This window comes from Urocitellus parryii, chromosome X (assembly GCF_045843805.1).
Source record: "Urocitellus parryii isolate mUroPar1 chromosome X, mUroPar1.hap1, whole genome shotgun sequence".
Taxonomy (NCBI): Eukaryota; Metazoa; Chordata; class Mammalia; order Rodentia; family Sciuridae; genus Urocitellus; species Urocitellus parryii.
Window position 1 is genome coordinate 121085770 of NC_135547.1, and position 13589 is coordinate 121099358.

Sequence of the window (13589 nt, forward strand, 5' to 3'; positions counted from 1 at the left end):
CATGCAAAAACTATTTAAGCAAATAACTGCTCTTTTTTTTTTACTTTCTTTAAAACTGTGGTAAAATGTACATAATACTTATCATTTTAATCAATTGTAATTAGACATATTCATCAGTCTTAAATACATTCACAATGTATTTAATTAATGTCGCCACCATCTATACTTAGAATGTTTTCATTACCCCCAACATAAACTCTGTCCTCATTAAATAATAATGCCTCCTCTCCTTCCTTGGGTTCTCTATTCTATTATATGTCTTTGTGTTGCTGATTCTAGGTATCTCACATAAGTGGAATGATATAAATATTGTCTATGACTGGCTTATTTTAGTTAGCAAAATTAAACAGATATTTCTTAATCAAAGCTGGATGTGATGACAGTCTCAATTTAGTGCAGTGAGGACATAAAGAGTAGAGGCTTTGTGGGTAGGAAGGAGAGTAGAATGAATCAGATGTTATTACCCTATGTACATATATGATTATACAACTGGTATAACTCTATGTCATGTACAACCAGAAGAATGAGAAGTTACACTTTGTTTATGTATGACATGTCAAAATGCATTCTACTCTAATGTATAACAAATTAGAACAATTTTTAAAAAGAGTAGAGGCTTGAAGTAGGGGTGGCATCTGAGACACTTTCAAGGGGCAAGGGCAGAGGGATAGACGAGATATTTCAGGAATGATGAGGAGGACATGGTAGGGTGATTAGACATCAAGCCTGAAGAGGACAATGGAGGTCGAACTAAGCAGAATTTAGGATTATTAAAGGAACAATTCCAGAGTCAGAGGGATCTGGGCAAACAAGTGAAAAAGACTCTTTTCTTTTTTTATAATCTAGTAATTTTCAGGAAGCTAATGGCAGGTACAATGTACACTCAACAGAAGGGAGGTACCGGCTCAGCCTTCAGAGGAAAGGTTGTGATAAGCAAGGCCAAGGGCATGCTAACTGGCCATGAAAGCTGATCAAACAGATGAGTGGGCACACATGTGGCCAAAGCACAGAGTGCTCCACTAGAAGCTGTTTGGAGGTTTTAGGCCTGTTAGCCTGACTCTCAGAGGAAGTGTGAGTAAATGACCTTCGGCTCCGCCCGACAGACAGTCATCAAGAAAGCATTGAGGGAAGGCTGAGCTGGCCCCACAAGCTGGGATGAACACTAGGGTTGTGTTCATGCCTTGGGGACTGACCTGCATTCAGCACTCATGCTGTCTGCAAATAATGCCAAGGCTGGTGGCTGATGACATGTGGCCTAGAAGTGTATTGGCTCTTTACGGATAGGAGGAAAAGGCTCCTGAGTGCTTGACATCACTTTCCCTCGCTCAGTCATTCTCTACAACGCCCATCACCAAGTGGTGGCCTGCATGTAGTGGTCTGGAAGTCTGGATCTCTGTCCACTGACCTCACTGCAGGGGACCCTACTTCTGCCAACTTGCTTTTACACCCTGTTGACCAAACAAAAGAAAAACAAATTCCCAAACCTGTCCGCTATCACCATTCCAAGTCTGCTGTTAATATTTGTCAATGCGTTAGCTGAGTAGATGCCCAAAGGATGCATTGGAAAGTGAGTCTGGGTGAGGATTTGAGATAAATTTGGGGAATATGAGTTTCCAAGAGGCTGGAAGGCTTTCAAATATTATTCCATGTGTGTAGGAGGAAGAAATGATCATTTCTGATGACTGACAGCAGAGCACTGAACAGATAGGAGAGGGAAAGAGTAGAGCTACAAGTCAAGAAGCAGGGGATTCTTTGAATCATCCTCCATAAATCCATCACTTTTTTTTTTGTTGTTATACATATACAAGGGCATTCAACCAGTGAGCCACAACTTCAGCCCTTTTTATTTTTTATTTAGAGACAGGGTCTCACTAAGTTGCTTAAGGCTTTGCTAAGTTGCTGAAGCTGGCTTTGAACGCAAGATCCTCCTGACTCAGCTTCTTGAGCTGCCAGTTGTGTACTACCAAGCCCGGCTATCACTCTTTCATTCTTTCTTTCTTCAAGATATTAATTGAACATCTACTAAATGTCGGACACTCGTCTAGGCTCCTTGGGGAAAAAAAGAAAATCTTAACTCTATGAAACTTGTCTTCTAGTCAGGAGATACAGACAATTAACAACAAATGTAATAAATAAGCCACTTGTAGAGACAATTAGAACATATTCAAAGAAAAGTAGCAGAATCTGGAGTACCATTGGGGAGAGAGGCATTGTATTTGGCCCCATCAAAAAAGTAAAATTTGGGGCTGGGATTGTGGCTCGGGGTAGAGCTCTCAGCTAGCATGCATGGGGCCCTGGGTTCGATCCTCAGCATCACATAAAAATAAATGAATGGAATAAAGGTATTGTGTCCAACTACAACTAAAAAATAAATATTAAAAAAAGTAAAATTTGATCAAAGGACTGAAAGAGGTAGAGAATTACATGGCCATCTAGAAGAAGGACCATTCCAGGCAGGGGACAATGCTCATGCCAAGACCCTGAAGTGCACTGGACATGGTGGTACACCTGGCTATGTTGTTGACATTTTTGACTAGATGATTCTTGGTTGTGACAGGTATTCTGTTCTGCATTACAGGGTATTTAGCAGCATCCCTACTGGCTAGCATCCACTAGATGCCACTAGATGCACTCTACACTAGAGTGTGATAACAAAAAATGACTCCAGCCAGGTGCAGTGGTACATGCCAGTAATCTCAGTTACCAGGGAGGCTGAAGCAGGAGAATCGCAAATTCGAGGGCATCCTTGGCAATTTAGCAAGATCCTATCTCAAAGTAAAAAATAAAAAGGACTGCTGAAGGGAAAAAAGTCTCCTGAGAATTTGGTGAGAGAGGTTGCCCTGGGTTGAGAAATACTGCTTGAAGTGAAATGGGGATAATTTAGAGATTTTTGAACAGAAGAGTAACACTCTGATTTACATTTTTAAAAAGATCAACTCAGTATGACCTATTAAAAATCGCCTTGGGGGGGCTTGGGGTGGAGCACTTGCCTAGCATGTGCGAGGCCCTAGGTTTGACCTGAGTATGCAAAACAAAATAAAACAAAAACATCACCTTGGGTAGTGGGGTGGCGACAGAAAGGAAAAAAGCAGAAAGAGTGTTTAGGATAATTCAGAAACTTGAACTAAGTGGAGGTGGTAAGAAGTAGTTAGATTTTGGATATATCTTATAGATATAGCCTATAAGATATGAAAGAAAGTAGTTAAGGATTATGGTGGGATTCTTGGCCTAAGCAACTGGAAGGATAGAGTTTCCATGATCTGAGATAGGGAAGACTGTGAGTGGAATAGGTTTTGAATGAGAAACCAGGAGACCAGGTTTGGTCATCCAGAGTTTGAAGTGAAATTCCAATAATCCAAGTGACAGAATATGAAGCACTGAACTGGGCAGCGATGGTAGAGATGGGCAAGATACATTGTGCTCAACAGAAAGCCAGTTTGCATAGTGGTGCACGCCTGTAATCCCAGCTGCTGGGGAAGCTGAGACAGGAGGATCCCGAGTTCAAAGCCAGCCTCAGCAACAGTGAAGTGCTAAGCAACTTAGTGAGACACTGTCTCTAAATAAAATACAAAATAGGGCTGGGGATGCGGCTCAGTGGTAGAGTGCCCTTGAGTTCAATCCCTGGTACGCTCCCTGCCCCCCCACCAAAAAAAAAAAAAAAAAAGAGAGAGAGAGAGAAAAAAAAAGCCAGTTTGATTAAAAAAAAAAAGTAGGGCTTGGCACCCAACAAAGAAATGGAAGAAAATCTTGTGATTTTATGACTGGAGCAATGCTGATAGAATGAGGATGAATTCCTGAAGAAAGAGACAGAACCTAGCATGAGAAAGAGGAAAGGAAAAGACTGTATTTGCACCACTTATCATACTGGATTTGAGATGCCCAATGGTCCAGGCAAGAGGAAAGGTCTGGGAGTTGATGAACGCTACTCTGGTGCTCAGAAATGATTACATAGCTAGAAAGAAACAAAAGGAATAACTCCTTCCTCCCAGAGTTACAGATGTTCTGAGAGAGACAGACAAAAAGAAGCAATTAAGGATGTCAATAGACTAAGAAGGAACAAAGATATCCAAGAAAGGAACAGGGCATTGGAGGTCAGAGGTGAATAAGGTTCTTGGAAAATCCAAATAAACAGAAACTCAGTTTAGCTAATGCTAGGTTCCAACACCTATGACAATACACAAGGTGTTTTAATGTTCAGGTCCAAGACCAATCCCTTCTGTTAAATTAAAAGTAAGAATTTATTGAGAGTCAATTATTCAAAACTTACTCACTGAAGTCATAATGTTCAAGCTTGTGGAATCATAAATAATGTTTACTAGACATAGCACATAACAACGAACTGCTATCATACATTACCATAGTTCGTGAAAAATCTGTGCTTAAGTTTATACATGGGCTCAATAGGCCTCAGAGAAGCCAAGCTTTCTGTACCCTTTGTTATCACTGATTATTTATTTCTATCTTTGGATTTGATCAATGTGTTCCTTCTACAATGTTTTACAGACTTAGAAATATATGGAAAAATCAGAGATTCTGAAAGTCCTTAAAGAATCATTCATAAATTGTGTGTTTGTTATATGACAAGTGTTTTGAACTCTTTCTGATTAAACTACTTATATCTATGCAAAATGGGCAGCAAAAAAGAGACATGTACTCTCCCTAAAGGTTACAATAACACTGAAAGAAATTACTTGATCCTCATCAGATTGACCCTTCGTTTTCTCACCTCCCAATATCAAAAGGAAGCAGGCCTTTTGCAATTCCCTGAAATCTAAAGTTGAGATGAATTTGCCATGTCTTGACTGAGATAGCTTAGCTTCCTCCTCTCACCCACTTCTTTCCTTGGAGCATGATCCCAATCTGAGATAGTCAAAGGTTTCAAAATACATGTCTAATAATTGCTCTGTATGTTACAACTAACTGTGGCCAATGAGATGAAATACGTTATCCTTTTCTATTAGATTTCCAAAACACTCATGTTCACTCATTTACTCACAATTCACTCAAACTTTATTGTGTTCCAACTGAGAGTGGTCACAGCCTCTTGCCTGGCTTCAGGGAGAACAGGGCAGAAGTGTACTGGCACAGAGAACTGTACCCTTGCTGCTTTTGGCCTTCCAGTGCTTTCCAGTCCAGGTACTTATTAAAAATTATCTGAGTAAAGGAGGAAAGTTCTACAAAGAGCTGAAAGGTTTTTCCATTTCCAACAGATCCGCAAATAGTGGCCACTCTGAGGAATGTTCCGGGACAGCTCAGGGGGCTGGACCCCTCCTCTCTCACTGGAGAAACAGGGCAGCTTGTCTCTATTTCCCAGCAAACTTTTTAAACAGCAGAGCAGAGATGGCCAGATTATCAGAAAGGAAGAAGAAGCAGAAAGCAATGTGGTTTTCAGTTGCTCAGAAAGAATAAGTTTTATCCAAACTAAGATGTATTCACTAACTCACCATATTTCTCAAACTTTCCCAGAGAAAATTCACAAGAGGGGAGGGCATTGGCATTAATATTAACAAGTTGCCACCAGCCTCAGTGCAGAAGCATTTAACAACAAATGCAGTTTAAAAAAACAATATCTCAGCCACCAACAAGGTTTGCATTTTGGAGATTCCTCTCCTCCAGGTCTAGGGTAGGGCGCACACACAGACACACACACACACACACACACACACACACAAGTTCAGAAGAAAGAATTGCGAGTGTAGAAGGCTCAGATTTCTCCACTGACACAGCTATGATGCTGATCTCCTGCTCTGGGGGCGGCTGCAATTCTGTTCACAGCTCTTGGCAGAATGGGGGTGGGGGTGGGGAAGAAATACAATGAAGAGCCAAATGAGTTCTAGCTTACGGCGCCTCGGTTTCTGGAACTGCAACCTCAGATTTGTAGCCTTTATCCTCGTCTCCGGCTATTTTACAATAGGCTGTACTTTCTTAAGTTATTCAGATTCAACCAACTCTGGCAACTTGCCCTCCTTAAGGAATTGCCCTCCGTCCCCAACAAATGCTCTGGGACAGGTAGGTGTTCACTAGTCAAGTGCAAAAAAACCCTAAGGGAGGTTTGGCCGTCTAGTGACCCAGGGTGAAGGAAGAGGGCTGGGGTGGAGAGGACTGCCCAGTTAGGCCCTCCTGGTCTGGCGCACCCCAGGGGAACGCAGAAAATACTCGCAGGGCCAACAGCTGTCCCAGCCCGGAGACATCTAGCGGCGGGGCGGAGGGTCGTGGGGAGCGTCACGGCCTTCTCTGGGTCTGCCTGTCCCCGCTCTGGCCCCTACTCGACTCGGCCGCCCATCCTTACCTGAACGGTTCCTTACAGCACTGACCTCTTAGCCCGCTTGCCTCTCAGGACCCGGGACCCACAGACTGGGCTGTCATAGCCTCGCCCACTTGTATCTTGCCACGCCCCAGACGCTCGGGCCACGCCCCTTCATCGAGGCCACACCCCCATCGAGGCCACACCCTCTCCAAACTTTAGCGTCCCGCTACTTCCCTACGTACCGCTCTGGCCACGCCCACCAGACTGTGCCAGCCCCTGCCCTCCGCCCTGGCCACACCCCTCCCACCTCGCCAAAGCCTCTTCCCTCTGAGCCTCGAGACTTGCCTCTGAGCTCCGCTCTGTCCCCACCTCTACCTTTCCCACAGGACCAACCCCACCTCTTTCCCTCTGCCTACCGCTAGCGGCATTTGTAGAGTGAGTCTCGTCTAAAAACTGACATTCCTCAGGTTTCTCCCATCTCCAAACACCGTGACTTAATGTGCTGGGAACAGATGACTCAATAGGGAAACAAACACTGGACGTGTACTTTCCCTTTAGATTTCATGTCCTATTTACTCGAGTTTCTTAATATCCTCTGAACTTGAACTGTGGATCCGTGTTGCTTCCAACCAATTTTCATATCCTCTAAACCAGAACTGTGGGATCATGTTCCTTCCAGCCCCTTGACTTTTGTCGACCTTAAATGCTAGGAAAATGCACAGAGTAAACGCTGTATTTTCCGGTGTCTCCTTCTGATGACTTTTCCTAGGCATTCAGTACCTTCTTGCTGCCTCCATTTACAACTCTGGGTCCATGAGAAAACCGTGAAGAAGTTATAACCAGCTTTCTTAAATCTCTGACTCATTCACTCAAGCCATGTTTATGAAGCATATGCTCTCCTGACAAGCAAGACAAGCTTCAGTCTGAAGACCTTTCAGTCTGAAGTTGCCCCAACCAATATTTGGATGTGACCAAAAAAAAAAAAAAAAAAAAAAAGAAAAGAAAAAAGAAAGAAAGAAAGAAAAAAAGAAAGAAATGATGAGAAAGGGAGGGAAGTTGTGGCAAGGAGTTGATAGGTGAAAAAGGACTTGGTTATGACAAGTCTTCTTGATCCCATTGTCAGGAACATTTTTGACAGGAACATTTTGGGGGGAGGGAGCACTGGGGATTGAAGATGGCCACTTAACCACTGAACCACATCCCTAGCCCCCCCCATTTTAAATTTTTATTTTGGAGCAAGGTCTCACTAAGTTGCTTAGGACCTCACTAAGTTGCTTAGGACTTCACTAAGTTGCTAGGGCTTCACTAAGTTGCTAGGGCTTCGCTAAGTTGCTAGGGCTTCACTAAGTTGCTAGGGCTTCGCTAAGTTGCTGAGGCTCGTTTTGAACTTGTAATTTTCCTGCCTCTGCTTCCAGAGTCGCTGGGATTACAGGCATGCTCCACTTGGCCATAGGAAGCAATTTCTATAATACTTAGTACACTGTTTTATACAATAAATTTTTTATTGAATATCTTTACTTTTTACATAATCAGAATTTTCTCTTTGTAAGCTTTGCTACTTATGTTTCTTCATATGCCAACAATAAAGATTTTGTGATCACATACTAGTTCGTTTTTCTTTTCTCACCCTCCATTCCATTTCTGGCTTGAAGACAATGAGAATATTTGAAGTGTTGCCCTAGAAGGACCACAAGGAAAAGAACAAGTTTCAAGAGAACACTTTTATTAAGTCACTCTGACCTTAAGAACTCTGCCTCATTTATAAAATGTTTCAGCTGTCAGTCATTTCTTTTGTCTGAAAAATGAACTCACAAAAAATTGGTACAAATAAATCCTGTATACATTACTGAGTTGGTTTTTATATACATAATTCTACCTCATCTTCTTCCATAAATTACTTGAGGCACATTACTAAGATATAGACATTACTAGGTGAAAGAAATACTTGACAGAACCAGGGAGAGGAGAGTTTAGTGGAAGGAGAACAATGTGGTTAATAAGACTAATATTTAAGGGGCTGGGGTCGTGGCTCAGCGATAGAGTGCTCACCTAGTCCGTGTGAGGCACTAGGTTTGATCCTCAGCACCACATAAAAATAAATAAATAAATAAATAAAATAAAGGTATTGTGTCCAACTACAACTAAAAAAAAATTTTAAATTAATATTTAAGCTTGTATTCTATCAGATCCAGAACGGTTGTCAAAGGCAGGACAGAAATTTGAACCTAAGTTTTTTAGCTACAGAAAAGAAGAGACAGCAATCATTTTAAGGGTTTCCGGTGTTCATAAGATAAAAATCAACTGGGTTATTTGTTTTTGTTTTATTTTTATAGTTGCGCAGTTTTTCTTGAATTTTAGTCCTGAGGGAAATCCTGTTTCCTCTTAAAATTGATGCAGCAAGCTAATTGGAAATTCAGTGTTTTAAAGACTTGTACCCAGATCCCCTCAATGGAAACTGCTGGCACAATGACAAAGCAAAGTGCATTAAATTAATTCTATAAACCATCAAAACTTTTCTGTTCACTTGAATACATAGGCCCTCAGTGGTCTGCTGAATTCAGGATAGCAATTAGATGATGTCTCCCTGGGATAAATATCAGACAGTAGAAGGCTTAAGACCTCTTTCTCAAGTTGTGCCACCCACATTGGTCCCAGAACATTTCCCTTAGTTACTCTCATTGTTTGGACCACTCTTTGTCCAGATCTTTACAAGGCTTAGATCTTCAATTGTTTTTTTTTTTCTTTAGATTTTCAATTGTTTACATCATTCTATTCTCAACTAACTCGTATTTCTTTAGAGACATCTTTCCTGACAACCATATCTGAAGATTTATCCAGAACCCCTCAATCTGTACTGTGCATAGGGACCACCTAGAGATCACATTTTAAAGTAGATCTGACTCAGTGGTTCTGGCATACAACCTGAGTTCTGCATTTCAAGCAAGCTCCCATGTTCCATGAAAGAAACTTCTGTTATGAAAATGAGAGCATCTAACAAAAGTGGCATATGGCCCAATGCCACTTACACCTCTTTATAAAAGCTGGCCAAAGAAAGTTTGTATGGGCAGGCTAAACAATATTGAGCAAATTCTAACAGGTGGCCAAATAAGTGATTAAAAATCAGAACTTCTAACTCCTATTTCCATGCATGGCTGTAAGAATTTTAGCCTAGAAAAACAGGCATTATGTGCCAAGACCATGGAAAAATTTTAACATAACACACAAAAGCAGTCTAAACAGGGCTGGGGATATATCTTGGTGGGTAGAGTGCTTGCCTCGTATGCACAAGGTCCTGGGTTCAATCCCTAGCATCACAAAAAAAAAAAAAAAAAAAAAAAAAAAGCAATGTAAACAAGAATCTAAAGAAAAAAAAAACAATTGAAGATCTAAGAAGAAATATCAGAAGATTCAGTCCAGTCTTGCTTTTATTGTATGTAACTCACTTTTTTGGTGTTCATTCACATAATGAGACACACATACAAGCACTTAAGCATCAAAGTTTAGAAAACTATTCTGTCAGTTCTCATATTAGGAATATAAAGGTGGCAAAATTACACACACTCAGTTTGTCTGAGTTAATTTTTATTTCCAAGCAGTAGTGATTAACTTTCCATGAAGTAAAAAATAATGTTAGCCTGCAGGGGGAAAAAAAATCAAAGTTCACATTAGCTATGCTATTAATTAACCTACAAAATTTTGATGAGCCTTTTGAATATGCTAATTTCATAAGATTCTCTCACCTCAAAATAGGAATAAAATATAAGAATGGAGACAAAAAGATTCCAAAATCCAAATTTCTTTGTTTAATAAATTCTGGAAGTTGGTTCTCCTTTTTTGCCTGGCCATGAATGAGAAAAAAAAAGTGTAATATAGATCAAGACACTTCATTCCTAATAGTTTGGGGCTTTGTAGGACTCCAGTTTGTGGGGCTGGGGATGTGGCTCAAGCGGTAGCATGCTCGCCTGGCATGCGTGCGGCCCGGGTTCGATCCTCAGCACCACATACCAACAAAGATGTTGTGTCCACCAAGTTGATTCAATTATATTCAACAAATATTCTTCAACTATGAGAAAAACAAAAATGAACCAAATATAGTCTCTGCCCTCCGGGAACTGGGAACACATGAGGAGAGAATAAAAAGTGGGTTCACAAATCAATTATAAAAACTGTTGAACAAAATAAAAAGAAAAGAGGTGATAGTCAAGTTAGATCTAAAACAAGAGCCATGATGTTTAAAGGTAAAAAGTAAAAGCTTGCAGGATGTAAGTTAAAGAAATCCTGTAAAAACACATACAAAGGACAAAGGTAAGATGGGACCAACTTGCAGATTCAATGGCTCTGAAGAGGATAGGGGAGGCAGCATTAGTGTAGATGCATCTGAAAAGCCAAGTTAGGACAGAAGTGGCACAAGCCTGTAATCCCAGTGACTTGGGAGGCTAAGGAGGAGTATCGCCAGTTCATAAACCAGCCTCAGCAATTTAGCAAGGCCTTTAGCAATTTAGTGATAACCTCTCCGAAACCTGAAAAATAAAAAGGGCTGGGGATATATGTGGCTCAGTGGTTAAGTGCCCCTGGGTACAATCCCCAGTACCAAAAACAAAAAAGCCAAGTTGGGTCCATATTTAGGGGACAAAGTTTTGGGATTCACTGACATTGGCTCTAGGGTGCTAAGAAAGATAGCAATGTAGGGGCTGGGATTGTGGCTCAGTGGTAGAGTGCTCGCCTAGCATGCATGAAACACTGGGTTCGATCCTCAGCACCACATAGAAATAAAATAAAGATATTGTGTCCACCTAAAACTAAAAAACAGATATTAAAAAAAAGAAAAGAAAGATAGCTGGGGTTGTGGCTCTGTGGTAGAGTGCTTGCTTCACATGTGTGAGGCACTGGGTTTGATTCTCAGCACTATATATAAGTAAATGAATAAAATAAAGGCCTATCAACAACTAAAAAAATATTTTTAAAGAAGAGAAAGATAGCAATGTGAGAATGGCTTTCACATAAATGCCAAGGAGAAGGACAATGGAAGTTAGAGAGCACTCAATGACAGTGAGCCCTTCTAATCAAGGAATCTTGGACAGGTGGGACATACTGCTTCAAACACCCAGGGGAGGGTCACTGTGGCTATGGCAGCAGGAAGGGAAAGGAAACAGATAATTTACAAAAGGAATGAATGAAAGGGGAAAGCAAGAGAAGGGGAGTTAAGAAATCATAGTCAGCTGGTATAAACTTTGTGCCACCCTTTCTGGACCCTGGTCATTTCCATTGTAAACAGACGCCCTGGACTAAAGGATATGTGAGATTTCTCTCAGGATTGCTAATTCTACACCTCTCTGTGGTGTTTCAAATTATGAACAAATGTGAGAAAAGAATGCTAGGGGCTTGAGGTGGGTGCTAGGTCATCTGAAAATGAGTTCCTGAACTAACAGATGCCAGAATTGGGAGAAAAAAAAACACAAAACCTCAGGACTCACGGACAGAAAAGCACACAAAGAAGGAAAACTTCGGATATGATAGGGGTGAAAAGGAGGCAGTGGAAGTAGCAGAAGATTAGATCTTAATACAGGGATCTTTGGAACAAATTTTGAGTTGGAATAATAGATGAGCAGGCTCAAGGGCCACAAAGCAGAGTTGAGCCTCTGGGCTGCTCCCTCCCACCTTCCTATTCTGGAATCTTCTACCCTTTACATCTGCTGACATTACTGAATTCCCTTCCCTTCTGCTGCTTCTTCTGTGTTCCATAAACTGAGCAGAGTTGCTTCCATCTATTCTCTTTCCCTGGACTTCAAAGCTCAATGGTCCAATACCGCTTTCTCTTCTTCACACCCTATAGTCAATGGCTAGAATCCTCTGTGGATTTACTTCCTGAAGGTTTCCTCAAGCTTGTCCTCACTTCTGTATTTGCAGTGGCCATTATTGAGGCATCTCGTCCTCTCCCTGACTCATCACTGGTTATGGCTGGAGCCTCAGCCCCAGGCCCTTTCATACCGGTGCACTGTGCTGGTTCCTATAAGCAAATCTCAGTGTGCATCTCTTTCCTTAAAACCTTAGCTGGGCCCAATGCAGTGGTGCACACCTGTAATCCCAGCAGCTTGGGAGGCCAAGGCAGAAGGATCGCGAGTTCAAAGCCATTCTCAGCAACTTAGTGAGGCCCTAAGCAATTTAGTGAGACTGTCTCTAAATAAAATACAAAAAAAGGTTGGGGATGTGGCTCAGTGGTTAAGTACCCCTGGGTTCAGTCCCCAGTACCAAAAAAAAAAAAAAAAAAAGCCAAAAAATAAACCCACAAAAAACCTTAGCTAGCCTGTCATTGGTCTCCTGATGAAGTCCAAACTCCTTAGCAGAGCCTATAAAAGCCCTTGTCATCTGGTCCCACCCTGATTCTCCAGCTTCTCCCAATCCCTCCATTCCAATCGCATGCTGTGGCCATCCCCAAACAACATACAAATGTTGTGCTTTATGTGTTGATACAGGTTCTTTATGTGTTGATACGGGTTCTTTATGTGTTGATACGGGTTCTTTTTCAAGTCATCTTTCCCCTCTTCTCTCATGTTGGCCTGTCTTGTAAGACCTAGTCTGACTGTCCCCTCCTCCAGAAATTCTCACCAATGCTTCAAAATCCAATGTAGTCAGTGTTCCTTTGACACTCAGCAGATTTTTTAAACAAAAATTAATATTGTCCTTACTTATTTGTGGACTTTCATAATTATACTCCTCAAAGATACTCATCCCAGCTCACTGAAATGGTGCTAACCAGGAAGCAGATGCTTAGTGAAGATTTGTCTAAGATCAAATTCAGTTAACTTGTGTAAAGTGCCCAGTTAGTAACAATACACCAGATAATTAATCACAAAGGCTCAGTGTGAAACTATTAGTCTTAGAGTGAACCCTAAAATGGTATAAGCTTAAGGATGTAGTGAGCAAGTCAAGCTTCATCATGATAGTTTAAATAAGAAGACTGTATTTACTGTACTTTGTAACTCTGGGCTCCCTTCCCCCATAAATCAAAGTAGTTCTTACATTATGAATAACTTCCTACATGTACTGAAGAGATTGAAATTGAAGCAGATGGGAAAAAGAGAGGAAACAACCCAAATCAAACTTTTATTCTCATCTTTTCCCCTCAAACTGTGAACATGTTATATAGTTTATTACTAGTATTGTTATACTTAGCTTTTATTGAGTGCCTATCATGTTCCAGGAAATATATAAGTACATAGCATACAGACCTTACTTGATGCTCACAAAATCTAGCAACTTAGAAAGATCTTGTCTCAAAATAAAAATATCCATATTACAGGTAAAGTAATACTAAGCAAGATTTTGCAACAAGAGCTAGTTC

At 41.1% G+C, this 13589-nt stretch overlaps 1 protein-coding gene across 2 annotated transcripts in view; it reads right to left on the reverse strand.

Moving 5' to 3' along the window:
- The window catches only part of Ca5b (carbonic anhydrase 5B), a 43192-nt gene extending 36827 nt beyond the window's left edge, over positions 1–6365 (reverse strand). Inside the window, exon 1 of one of the 2 annotated variants that reach the window (XM_026396739.2) lies at positions 6290–6365. The gene's annotated coding sequence lies outside the window, so the exon portion shown is untranslated. The remainder of the gene's footprint in view (positions 1–6289) is intronic. The other variant, XM_026396740.2, reaches the window with a different exon arrangement.
- Between the last annotated feature and the right edge of the window lie 7224 nt (positions 6366–13589).